This window comes from Nymphaea colorata, chromosome 4, assembly GCF_008831285.2.
Source record: "Nymphaea colorata isolate Beijing-Zhang1983 chromosome 4, ASM883128v2, whole genome shotgun sequence".
Classification (NCBI taxonomy): Eukaryota; Viridiplantae; Streptophyta; class Magnoliopsida; order Nymphaeales; family Nymphaeaceae; genus Nymphaea; species Nymphaea colorata.
The window spans coordinates 5,718,648-5,733,171 of record NC_045141.1 but is presented as its reverse complement, the minus strand read 5'-3'; positions in this window follow the sequence as shown (position 1 = coordinate 5,733,171).

Sequence of the window (14,524 nt, the reverse complement as noted above, 5' to 3'; positions counted from 1 at the left end):
AGCCCATTTCATTTCATCAAGCACGAGAACACTCATCCTAGAATCTTCATAACATTCCATCACACACAGAGGCGGAGGGAAGGAGGAGCCGGCAGGGCCTTGGCCCCCCCTCAGATTTTAAAACTTTAAAAATTTATATGAAAGTCTAAAAAATTTTAGTTTAATATATAAAAAATTTGAAAATTTCTATTTTGGCCTCTGTTAAAATTTTGAAACTATAGTTTGGCCCCTGCGACAAAAAATTCCTGGTTCCGCCACTGATCACACATGCCTCATAACTAGAATGGGGACAACGGTTCCCATTCCAGTGATTCCTTGAAAAAAATTTCTGGAAATAAGTTACCAGTTAAAGGTTTTCAGAGGATCAAACTATACATAAAAGACAAATCTAAATGGGTAAAATTATTCAATGGTACATACTTTTAATCAACTATGCCCTTTTAAGTACTCACTGCGCGTGGTCTGTATGTAACTTTATCAACCATGTCTTTCTCGTCTCTCATTTGTCTTGTCCATATTTCTTTGTTGCTGTTGAAGATACAAGCAGGGGTAGAGTCAAGAGTTTTTCATTAGGAGCCGAATTATAGTTTCAAAATTTTTAACAACAGAAAAAATAATTTTTTTTTAATTTTTATATCAGAAATTTTTGTAAAAATTTACATGTAAATTTTTTTTGAGGTCTAAATACCAGCGATTGGAGATCATAAAATCGGGCAAGACGAGTTCAGCTTGGACTTGTTGGAAAATCAGTGATCCTCTGCCTCGAGTTTCGAACAAGTGAACACGGGGGAAGACCCTCAGGATTTGAGGTCCATAGATTTAGTATGGGACCTTTCTCACCAATCTTAATTAGATCAAGTTTTTGCTAATGTATGAAGTTTGATCTTAATTATGCATATATTAGTTTGATTTAAGATCCTTAGTTTGAGATTTTGCTTCGTTTTGTTTCATAAAAAGTTGGTCTATACCCATAAGAGGCTGCTTACATCTTGCTTACTGTTTCATTGTTCCTCGGTTTATGCAGAGCAATTCAACCTGGTGGAGTAACAAACTTTTCATTGCTCCTTTTCTATGCAAAGAACCAATTTCTTCTCTCTTACCTTCAGTAGGAACTAAAGGAGAGCACATAGTTGGTAAACTCGTGGCTCAGATTCGGATCGGTTGAAGACTGGGTTATGGGGTCAGAGAGTGGACTCGGCAACTTGGCTGGGTTATATCATAAATTTTTATTGTGCATATTTTCAATAGTTAATAAATGAAAGAGGTGAGTCTGTTGAGACTTCATATTTGATTTTATCATCAAATAAAAATAAATGACATGTAATATGAGTATGTGCGTATATTTAGTAAAGTATACTACATTTCACAATTCAAAAATACAAATTCAGTATTAACCAATGCACAATAAAATAGAAAACGTACTTAGTTGACATCCCAGCTAACTCGGCGGGCTTTGACTCGCAATAAAGGGACGATCCAAGCTGACTTGGGCAAGTACTCTTTGCAATACTCCATTCAGATCTCTCAAGTCCTCAGAGCTTCCATTTGATCTTCCTACCGACCTGTACTCCATGTTCTATTCCCTGGACATTTTCTCTTCCCCTTTTGTAAACACCTCAAATTTTTCCAAAATTTTTGAAGATCCAAAACCCAAGTTCAGATCCAAATCGAGCATTTCAGATCCAAAATCCGAATCACGTTTGAAACGACAAAATTTGAGCGTCGCGCATGCATGGACGAAAATGTGTTTTTAAACGCAAGTTGCACGCTTGAGTGAGGCGACAACCAACTAAACCAAAATTGGATTTGCAGCGAGTTTGGAATCGCTCAAAATGGAGTCGACCACGCATTTGTAACAAAAAAAAAACCATTTCAATAATTTTATTTTATGAACAACATTTATTTATTTTATATTTTATTAAATTTAAATTAAAAAAAATTATGACCTCACGCTTTGGCAACCGTGCGATCGCGCGGACACGCGATCGAACCCCTTTCCCCTCTCATTTTGACAAAAAAACCACTCTTTATGGGGCATTTTTGACCATTTTTAGTGGGCATTAGCCCTGCCCACATCAGAAAATGTTTTCTTGCAGGCCTAATGGCCAATCCCACCTATATTTCTTTTACAAAAAAATTGAAAATAGGTCAAAATTAGTTGAAATTCCTTGAAAATGTTATAAAATTTTAAAAAAATTTGAATTTTGGGTTTTGGCTCCAAAATCCTTTATAAATACCCCCCACATCCCCCCTCTTGGGCAAGAGTTAGCCCTTGGAAAAACTCTAGTGTATTCTCACTTAAAGACTTAGAGTTTTTCCCTTAGCTCTCTCTCTCCCTCTTCCTCTTTCCATTTCTCTTCTTTCTCTCCAACTTGGAGCAAGCTACAACTCTCTTGGAGACATCATCTTCATTATTTTGGAGATTATTTCAAGGTAAGTCCAAGATAATTTCAAGTATGGTTGTTCATTTTCTTAAGTTATTTCTTATTAGAGGTATGTAATCATCATCCCTCTGATTTCTCTCTTATTTTCTTTCTTTTCATCTTCATCTCTCCATGACCAAAAGAGATAGCACTCAACTTCTTTTTATAGACAAGAGGCTATGCTCAAGTGCACCAAGAGTATGGAAAGATGAGATGATCTTTCATTTCATGATTGAATCATGTTTTCTCTTTTATTGAATATAGCATTGTTTTTTTTCTTCATTTTCTTCTCATCTTCATCTCATGACAAAAAGAAATATCACTCAACCTCTTTTTAGAGAAAAGATGCTATGCTCAAGTGCAACACTCAATCTTGAATGTAGCATTGTGTTTCTTTCTTCCTTTTCTTCTCATCTTCGTCTCTACATAGCCAAAGGAGATAACACTCAATCTCTTCTTAGAGATAAGAGGCTATGCTCAAGTGTACCAGGGGAATGAAAAGATGAGATGATCTTTCATTTTATAGTTATTTATGCCCTCTCTCCTAGTTGAATCTTTCTCTTCCCATCATCCTCTCTCTCTCTCTCTCTTTCCTTCCTTAAATATTGTCTATATATCATCCACGCATAGTTGCTTGGATTTCCCTTTTATATGTGAACATATGGTGAGAATGAGAGTGTGGTTAGGGGTTTTTTATTTTTATCTTCATATCAACTTTTGAGGTTGGGACTTGTCCAACCCGAGGAAAACCCTCACAAAAATATACATGTTAATGTGCATTTGTATGTCATTTTGTGCTAGTTTCCTTTCTAATCATCCAATTAGGTACCCTAATGAGTGCCTCGTTATATTGCTTGATTTTCTTTCATACCCACCGGTGGAAGAAAAATATCCCTTGTGACAAAAAATAACATCCATATTTATATAAATCATATTTTCTAAAACATTTTTAAAAGAAACCTTCTAATGCGGCCTTAGCGACTTAGCTTAGACTCTTGCATGAGTCCAAGCTCTCCTCCGGCTCACATTAAACTTGAAGTTGGTAATTTTAAGCTATTCCTTGATTTCTAAACTTGTGAAGGCACACATGTATATACATATTATATATATCCATGTGCGCATAATGATCTCCTCATCTTTCACTCTCTATGCTTTCATTTTCTATTTTACAAATTTTCATATGTGCATGAATGTGTATGCATATGTGCTCTATTTCCTCTCTTTCAAACATTTTATTCCTCTTTTCAAGACAAATATCTTCCCTTACAGAATTTCCTATACATTCCCATATATATGTATGTATATTTTTCTTTTCCTTTTCAAATCAATACATCTTTTTCTCTTAAGCTTTTATATATGTGTTAATGTGACGAATGTACACATATGTGCATGTCTTTCTCTATCTCTCTCTCTTTCTTTTCATTAGAGTGTTTTATCTCTTGTATTCTTTTTAACATTCTCTTCTCATGATTTTTTTTATTTACCGACTTCATTAAGACCACAAACCAAGTAATGACCCAATATTGGAATCTTGCTTGATGGTCTACAATCCAATCTCCTTTCAAAAAAAAACTTTTCCTTCTTACATACGAAATTATAAAAACAAAAATCTTAGTTGTATGTTGTGGTAGGAATGAATTTAGATGAATGTTGTGGTAAGAATGTTTTACATTCTTCCAATCATATAGGATGAATGTATCCATGCCTTCACCTTCACTCAATATCACTTATGATCACAAACACACTCCAAAGAACTTAAGCAAGATGAGATGAAGCTCTAACTGGGTGGTAACTGAATTAGAACAAAATCTCAAACCTACTTAAAGTCTTAAGAGAACACTAAAATGACTTCAAAATGATTTCTCAAACTTTCCAAAGGATATTTTCCAATTTTAGTGTTTCCCAAAATATTTCACATTCTCAAGCAACTCTTCAAGAGTCTTTTTAAAAGTTTGAAACATCAAACTTTCAATATTTTTCTAAACCGCATATAGAATAAAAAAGATGTTTAAGTTAAAACAAATGCACCAATAATAAACATAGCCCTTGGTTGATTACCCCCGGTAAAGGCGCCGGGAATGGTTGATCATCGTGCCGATGGGCGAGTCCCTTTCTTTCTTATTTCAAAACAAAACCTTATTTTTCTGGAGCACTCCAAAACCAATGAAAATTTTGGGATGCAAACACCTTTCTTCCTTTCCCCAATTTTTCTAGTTTCCCCAATGATTTAGTCAGAGGCATTAGGAAATTGACACATAAAGATGATGCTCCACCTTGATGTGGAACTCAGGAAAGCACACAGCTGAAGGTTGATAGAAAAAAAACAAAAAGGTGAAAAAAAAAATCACAAAAAGATGAAGAAGGAGCTAGGCATTTGCCTGGGCTTGTTAGGGTCCTTCCCTTTCCCTTTCTTAGCAGCTCTCTTCCAGCTCCGTCGCTCCCAGAGACCTTCATCTTTGTTCCCATCCTGAAATCACAAGTTACTCCATCTGATCTCCCAAAAACCTCAAAAAAAACCATAGGAAAACAAAATCTGATTTCCTTATGGTGGGCAATGGTGCTACCTTGTGTCGAGTTCCAGACAAGGAAGAGATTTATGGATTTTTTTTGTTTTTTTGGCTTCCCTCCTTTATTGCCTTCTCAATCATCTTGAGACTCTTCATTTCTTTGCGGTCTTCTTCGTTGATTTGATCCTTGTGTGAAATTTTTGGAATAAGTTTTTTATTTCTTTCATAAATTTCCATTTCTGTATTTCTTCACTCCTATCAATGGCTTTTGTGATTGCAATCGGATTTGGTGTTCTTTTCCCTTGTTGCAATCGATTTTTTTCTCCGACCTGCTGAGTATATGTTGATTGATTATTAAAATTGGATGAAACCAAAGCGGATTGAGCCGATGGATGAAAGCAGCTATGCTCTTCCGCCGTTCTTTCCCATCCCAATGTATAAAAACAAATTCAAAATTAGCATACAAATTCATGAGATCACGATGCATAAAAGCTTCATGAGTAAAAAAAAACCATAATTTTACTTCTTAAAAATATGTTTAAAAATGTGACCTTTTTAAACAACAAAAATTTGGTTGAACACGCCTATGAGCTGATTGTTCGCACCCACTTATCACGGCGTGGGTTGGGAAGTTTGCAAGTGAAGCAGGAAAAATGAAGTTTTTCTTGAAAATAGATTTTAAGTGAAAGGGAACCTCCCTTGCCACCATTAATGGGGGTAATCGATATGAGATCTGAATTTTCTCAAGCTTGACAAGTTGTTTGTTTTTCTGCAACATGTTGAGGATTGGAATTCAGATTTTTAAAGTTCATTTCAAGCAAAGACTTGGATTTGATTGAAAATATTTCTGTACTTTAAAAGTTTGAAGATTGGGAGTTCATCCTTGAAAAGTAATTTTTTAATTAATCATTGATTTTTAGCAATTGAGCCTTGAGTTGATCCCAAAAATTGCAATTTAGAAATGGAAATTGAGAATCAGAATATTGGATTTTGAATCAAATTGGGGATTGGGTAAATTTGAAGCTTTGTTCTTGAAACTAGGATCTTGGAATTGAAAATTGAAAGTTTGACCTAGACTTTAGAATTATAAAGACAGTTTGGAATTTTAGGGTTTGAAATGTGACTTGAAAATTCTTGGAAGCCTTGGACCCAGAATTCTGTTTAGAAGCGAAAATTGAATTTGGAAAAATTGGATTGAATAGTTCAAGTCTAGCTGAAATTTTTGAGAATTGGATCTTTGAGATTGAAATTTTGGGTTCAGAATGGTTGGAACTCGACCAATTCAGAATTTTTGAAAACATCTTTGGTTTTAAGGTTTTGATATTTGGATCAAGTTTAGGTATTTTGAGAGATTTGATTTGATTAGGTTGGTTTTGATCTTGAAATGAGATTAGAAAATTGGAAATTGAGAGAACAAGTCTAGTTTTAGGAGAATTTTCCTGATTGGAAAAATTGGAATTTCGATTTTTTTTTTGAATTTTATTCAAGGTTATGAAAATTTGTTTCAGTAGATTTTTGGATTTGAAAATCGGTTTGATTTTGAGAAATATCCAATGGAATCATTTTGAAAGTTCAGGTTTTATGTCCATGTTGAAAATTTTGTGCTTCTGCGTCAAAATAAGCAAGGTGGTCAAGTTTTTGTCATAATATGACTTAATCATGGTAGCAACTCCAACATGATTCACCAAGATTTTAGTGAATATTAGGGGGTGCATTCATGAAGTGAGTCCATGTATGTATGAAATAAACTATATGATATTCATGCTTGACTTTATTTCTCTCCATGCATAATTAAATTTGATCTCACATACACATAGGTCCATCATGGAGGTGGAAAATACATAGATCTCACATACAAAAGGAATTCATTTGTTTAAAAATTTGGATGAATTGAGCTTTGACAGATTTTCTCTTTGGGTAGCAATATCAATTTTGTGAACTCCTCTAGGATGAAACATTTTGAAAAATTGATTCTTGAATTTTGATTTTGGAAATAGCTTGACTATATTGATTTTGGAAAATGGCATGATTTTGGGAGATGGTTGGATTTTTTGAAATAGGTATTGCCGAATGGGTTTTGTAGAAAATTGAACTTCTTTTGTCATTTTGGACTTGATCAAAGTCTTTGTTAATTGCTGATTTTCAAAATCATGGTAATTTCTGAAAATTTCACCAACACACTAGACAGAAGTGTCGGTGTAAGGTATCATTGGCATGACCTAAACATAGGTAAACATTGACTATTATCAACGTCCTCTCACATCGGAAATAATCTATTATTTCGAACATGCTAGTGGCCTGCGATAAGAACTCTACTGACAGCAGGACAGTCCATTGGTAAAATATGACTTTTCATCCATTTAAATAATTTGGTGGACACTTGATGAGTGGCTAAAAAGGCTGGGGACGAGAAACATTCAAATATCTAAATAAAATAGTCAAATAATCAAAATAATATTCTACGAATAAGTGTACTTGAATTAGAGTGGTTCAAATTTGATACGAAAATCCGGCCACAAGCGCTGGAATCCGGTGATAACAAAAATTAGGGTAAAATGGGGGTTTTGTAATTGTGTAGACATTTTATATAAATTACTAAATCAAGTTGAAGGTACTAAGGTGAACAAACATTGTTCCAAAATTTCACGTTGAAACCTGATTCCTGGCTTGCCGCAACAACCATGGAGAGCCTCCATGATCCACCTTGGCTAAAGTTTAAACAAGGGCACTTGCAGAGTGATCTAGGGACAGTCATCATCTCTTGGCTATGAGGGAACCCTTTACAAGCAGATGACAAGGTCAGCAGTCTGCTCTCACCTATGCAGGGGCAGAGCCAAGGGGGGCCCACAAGGGCCTTGGCCCCTCTTAAAAAAAAAAAAAAATTTACAAGTAAATTTTAGAAATTTTCACTTGTCTTATATAAAAATTTTGAAAAATTATATTTCGGCGCGTGTCAAAATTTAAAAACTTTAATTCGGTCCCCCTCATAAAAAAATTTCTAGCTCCACCCCAGTACTTGGTAGCTTCAACCACCACCAGGAAGGCATACGAGATTGAAGTAATGGTCAAATCCCTGTCTGAGCATCCTTCATGCTTCTTCGCGCCTCCCTGTAGCCAAGCAATCATTACTTACCGACTGGCATGATATTTGCAGGCCTTCTTCCATGGATTATGCAAGAAGACATGCAGCGTTAGATCCTAGAGAGCACGATACTTGGGACTTGGATGGTGGGAGGCCGACTCATTGGTCCTTGCGAACTAGTCCCATTTTAAAGGGAGTGGGTTGATGTTGTCCCCACTTAACTTGCATCTGTCACTCTACCCTTGAACCGTCTCCTACCTGCCACACTTGACAAGAGCCATCATACATGTGGTTTTCCTGTCTTTTTCATATTTTTTTCAATTTTTTCAAAATTTTTAAAAAGTTGCCATATATTTTTTTTGTATTTTTTGTATTTTATTTTTCATTCTCAACGTATTATTAGATAGAAAGACCTCGCTGTTTAAAAAGAAAAACGATATTCGTGTTTATGGTAGAAACCTAATTTTGGATATATAAAAAACAAGTTAAGAATTGACAACTTTGGTTTGAAATTGAATAGAGTTGAAAAGTGGCAAAGGGAAATAAGGTACCGGTTACACCAATAAAAAGTCTGCTCCATGCAAACGGCCGTGCTGCTGGACATAGAACTGTGAATCCAACACTTTCCAAAGCAGTAAACCTTCAACTCCTCTTCATGCACGTACCGGACAGGCATGGCTATCACCAGTTGCTTAATATATATATACATATATATATATATATATATATATATATATTAAGCAACTGGTAATATCCATGACTACCATTTATGTATCTCCAAAATTTAAAAATTAAGGTAAAAACAGAATTCCGTTAGCATTTGCATGGATCAAGCATCTATTGTATGGAAATTTAACAGTTCAACCAAGTAGTTGCTTATGCATAGTACCTCGTTTAGAAATGGTTTCTCGGTTATGCTGGAACTTTTGAATTCAAGAAAGAACTTCAGGATTAATTTGAGGCACGTAATGCATCCTGCTGCTGCTAGATCAGGACCAAGAAACAAACATTCAGCAGTCGACAGCAGAATCACCACCAAATTTCTCAAAACAGAAGTGAAAGAAATGCTGTCATTTGATTGGTTTACTTGCTAGTCAAAAGCAGAATTTATGTTGCATGAACAGCCTGCTGGGGATTAGGTCCCAGCAAAATCAATCTGTACAATGTAGAAAGATCAGGAGAGTTGCAATTAATGCTGATATTCACGGTGATGTTTGCCAAAAATTGACTCAACCGTTCAAAGGCACACAAAAAGAAACAAAGCAAAACGCACAGATACATGTTAGCAGTTAAACTGCACAAAAAGAGAGCTTAATTTCTACGTGACACTAAAGGAGCCAAAAAGCATATTATTTGACAATCATTTCTTTGGTGACTCATGGCATGACCAGTACTCAAATATTTAATCCACAAGAAAAATAAGATCAACATTACTTGCACAATCATATCAGTGCTCTATATGTTAGAATGTGTGTGTCAGAACCGAGCTATGGTTTCAAAATTTTAATAGAGACCAAAATAAAAATTTTCAAATTTTTTATATATGTTAAACTAAAATTTATGAAAATTACATATCAATGTTTGATTTTTTTTTAAATTTGGGGGTAGGGGACCAAGCCCCCTGCTGGTGCCGTGCATCCATCCCTGGTGTGTATTGTAACTGTTTGTCCGTCTAAAGTACTACTAGTAATTTTGGCTTGATACATAATATCTTGTAAGATGTTGAGGAATTTTAATAGTCAGGGGTGCCATATCTCAATGAATTAACATAGCTTAATGATTTACCGAATAATATAAAGGCAAAAGCTAAAAATCAACAATCGAAAGTCATAAATGCATGAACATAGCTTAATGATTTACCCATAATATAAAGGCAAAAGCCAAAAATCAACAATCGAAAGTCATAGAAACAAAAGAACATGAATTTAATGAGCTTCCTTTGGCAATGTTTCGTAACATATTCTATTGATGTTTTGATCAATTAAATGGATCTCACTTTTATCAAAGTGCTTCCTAAATGTTGTTTGTCACATTCAGGCCTGTACAAGAGTATAAAAATTCAGTCACGCACTTAGTATGCTCCACATACATTTCTGATGCTCGTATCTTGCTTCATGCGAGTAATCAAACCTGGTGATTGGTCATACATATTATAGCTGATAATAAATCACTGATCCAGTTGATGTGACCATCACTTACAGATTCTAGTATTTGGATCACTATGTTACTGGAATGACAGGAATCCAGCATACATAAGTTAAAGCACACAAATAAGCAATTATTTCACATAAGACTAAAAATAACACAAACATATATAACCACCAAATCTAGCTCCAAAAAATAATAATAATGAAAATATCATTTAAATGCTTGCAACTCTAGAAACAAAGCAGGAAGTGGGGGTCAACCAGTAAGCACAACAGTATATCATTGTTGTATGTATCTGCCCTCATATTTAGGGTGGGCAGATTCATGGAATGTTGTAACATAAACTTACATAAATGTGCATAATATTTGGGACAGAATATATGGAATAGTTACATACTGTTATTGTTGCCAAACGGTACCCAAGATCAAGATGAGATATAAGCATATGCAGAGAGAAGTTACGATATACTTATATCTGTTGGCTCGAATTTGGCTCAAACTCAAACTGCTCATGCTAAACTCAGGCCAAGATTGGGCTGAAGCTTAGCCGGACCATTATTTAAAAAAAAAATCAATTTGAACATGAGTAGAAACAGCAAAATTAGAATTTGAGAGTTGGAACTGTCTGGGAAGGTGGAAATCCGATGTAGCTGTTTGTTGTCGTGATGATATTCTAAATAATCTTTTACATGTTATCTTATTGATCTTACTCAAGTTTACGTAAGTTGAGCTTGCCAAGCTCGAACTCTACTCGTTTACTTAACTTTAACCCAAACACGACTTGTTTATTAGATGAGTTGAGCTCGATCCGAGTTTAACTAAGAGAGGTCAAGAGTGAACTAGAGTTGGCTCAACTCATCGAACATCAATAATTGTCGTTAGGAATTGAAGCCGGTTTTGCCTCTTCCACCAGCTGAAAGAGAACTAAGGGGCAAGACTGAGGTCCAGTGTGTCACTGAAGAAGTTACATCATGCCATGGGTTGTCCAATAAACTGAGAAGGGAAGCCTCAAATAGCAAACCTGATTATATGCGCCATACTGGTGCATAAATTTCCGTGCACAACTACGGTTAATGACTAAAATACACTTAGTTCACACAGGAAAAAAACTTTTTATAAAGACAAAAATAAAAAGATTGTAAAGGACGTTTCTTTTAAACAAATGACCAAAATTTCCTTCCATCCTTTAGTGCGTGACGTGCCCATTGTTCACACAACTTTCTTTCTGTCCAAGAAACAGGTACCAAACCCTTAGGTGCTGGGCCGATAAGGATGCTCCTATGTTAAGCTTGCTTCGAGTAACATGATAGTCATGAGAGCTTATGAAAAGGTTGGAAAATATTTTGCACTCACATTGTCACACCATATGGATGGCAGACTTTTTTGTTCTTATTCCAAGTTCAACTAGAAAACTGTCTACCACGTTGCATCATCTGCTATGTTGGCCACTGCATGACGTTCGATCAGCCTCTATGCTAGACTGAGAAACAACTTGCTGTTTCTTTGAACTTCCTGCAACAAAATTCAGTCCCAAGAAGGCTGCATAAATGTTGACCATCGATCGAACATTTGGGCATTCCGCCCCGTCCGCATCACTGTACATATGAACTTCTTTGTTCTTGGGTGCTTTGAAATTTGAAGATTAGACCATAATGAACAGTAGCTATTAAGAATCTTAATATTCTCTTGATAGATCCCCAATGAGATTCTACTGGATCCTAATAAATTGGCTGAACCTTGTAATTACCCCCAAATTTTGAAGGTTAATATATATCTAGCGTTTTCACAATTATTTACAACAATTTTGGGTCTTAAATACTTCAATTTATCACAGTTCTGATCCAATTACCCTCTAATTTGGTTAACGACTATATTTTGGAACTCATCTGAATTTAAATGCAAACTTCCAATCCAGGCCCTACCTCAATCTAGGCTGATAATCCATGTCAAATCTAGATCTAAACCAAATCCAAACTCCCAAGTCAAGATCCAAAAGCCAAGACTTAGATCCAGATTTGGATCCAAATCCCAACTTTAGATAAAAAAATAGATCCCTGGATCCCAATCTGGATCTAAAACTGAGCTCTAGATCTAAAACTAAGCCTTAGTGCCAAATTCAGATCCAAATTCAAAGGTTCAGATCCAAAATGGAACCTCAGGTCCAGATCCAAATCTAATTCCAACCTACAGATCCAAAATCATGCCCTAGATAAAAAAAAGGTTAAAAACTCTTACAGACTGGAGAATCAAAATCGACTGCCAACATTGTGTGAATTACAGAGCATGCCTTTGCTGAAGTCCTTGGATATTTGGGAGTGTCATGGGCTCAACATGATTGGTGACTTGCCTGCATTGGAGTCATTGGATGTGTGTAGATGTGAAAAGCTGAAGACTCTCGCTAACATGCCTGCATTGGAGTCGTTGGAGGTGAAGAGATGTGGGAGGGTAGAGCAAGTAGCTGATGATCGCATGCCAGCTTTAAAGAGGTTCTGGTTGTCTGACCTAAACGCTCTAAAGCAGCTCCCTCCTTGCATTCCTTCACTTGAGAAACTGAGCGTGAATAATTTGCCCAACTGGGAATCAACATTTACTTATATGCCATGCTTAAGAGAGGCGCACTTTTACAAATGTCCAAAGATGCAGACAGAAGGCTGGATTTACACTCTATTGGAGCTGGCGGGGTATGAGGGTCAAGCGAGTCAGCTCCAAAGGCTGTCAGTGTGGAATTGCCCAAGTGCAAGATTGGGATGGAAATTGCTTCAGCAACTACCTAACCTCATTGAGTTGGGGTTGGATTCAGAATCAGCAGTACTACTGCCATCGCCATTGCCATCACAAGTACCAACATTTCTACCCTCCCTTACATGTCTGTATTTGAGAGACAATAATGTCGATGAGGAGGTCAAATGGGGAAGGGTCCCCTCAGTCGGTGTGGGGTCTCTCTCAACTGGAGGAATTGATCCTAGAATGTTTCTCTGAGGACATCACTTGGGAGGCCACTGGCAATGCCTCCCGAAACTAAGAAAGCTGATGCTTTCTAACTTCCCTAGTCTGAAGTCTCTGGTGGACGTGAATGACATTACAAAATGAAACAACGTGTCCCACCGATGCACAAAAACAGGTCGCCTGCCTCTTGAAGCTTCAACGGTTGGACATTTGCAACTGTCCTGCACTCGATCTGCCACAGGAGTTAATGGACCATCTTGGGAAAAGATTAGTCATAGATTAATTATTTTGGTTAAATATGTGTGTTTCCATTTCGTTGCCTCTTCTTCCTCTCTCTCCCTCTCCCTCTTGTTTGATTTGGGTTCGGAAAACTGAAGTGTTGTTGAACTGAACTGGCATACCATTTATGCATAAATAAATCAACAGAGTCTCTCTCATTTGATTTTTTGTAATTGAAAACAAATACCAATTATGTGAATATCGTCCCAAACCAGCAGGTACCATGTATAAATCATAAATGCAGTGCTGTTTGGGTCAAATAGAAAGCATTGTCTTTGGCTTGAATCGGTACAGATACATTAAGTGAACTTTTTATAAAGACAAAATTGCAAATAGAAAAAAGTAAAAAGTCTATAAAAGACATTTTTTTAATAAGTTACCAAAATATCCTCCTCTCCTTTAATGCATAGCTTGCAACTTTCACTCCAAGCCTTGGTGCTAGAGTTGGGCACTGGGCTGGCATGGCCGGTTCACTCTTGACTGCTAGAGTTGCTGGGTTAACTTCTTCCTGAGGCAGACAGACATGCTACAATAAGTGGATGCAGGCAAGAGTTGAGAAGCGTGTGGCCCCATACTAAGGTCTGGACCATGAGATAGCCTCCATGAACATGTATGATGGCTCTTGTCAAGTGTGGCAGGTAGGAGACGGTTCAAGGGTAGAGTGACAGATGCAAGTTAAGTGGGGACAACATCAACCCACTCCCTTTAAAATGGGACTAGTTCGCAAGGACCAATGAGTCGGCCTCCCACCATCCAAGTCCCAAGTATCTGCTCTCTAGGATCTAACGGTGCACGTCTTCTTGCATAATCCATGGAAGAAGGCCAGCAAATATCATGCCAGTCGGTAAGTAATGATTGCTTGGCTACAGGGAGGCGCGAAGAAGCATGAAGGATGCTCAGACAGGGATTTGACCATTACTTCAATCTCGTATGCCTTCCTGGTGGTGGTTGAAGCTACCAAGTACTGGGGTGGAGCTAGAAATTTTTTTATGAGGGGGACCGAATTAAAGTTTTTAATTTTGACACGCGCCGAAATATAATTTTTCAAAATTTTTATATAAGTCAAGTGAAAATTTCTAAAATTTACTTGTAAATTTATTTTTTTTTTTAAGGGGGCCAAGGCCCTTGTGGCCCCCCTT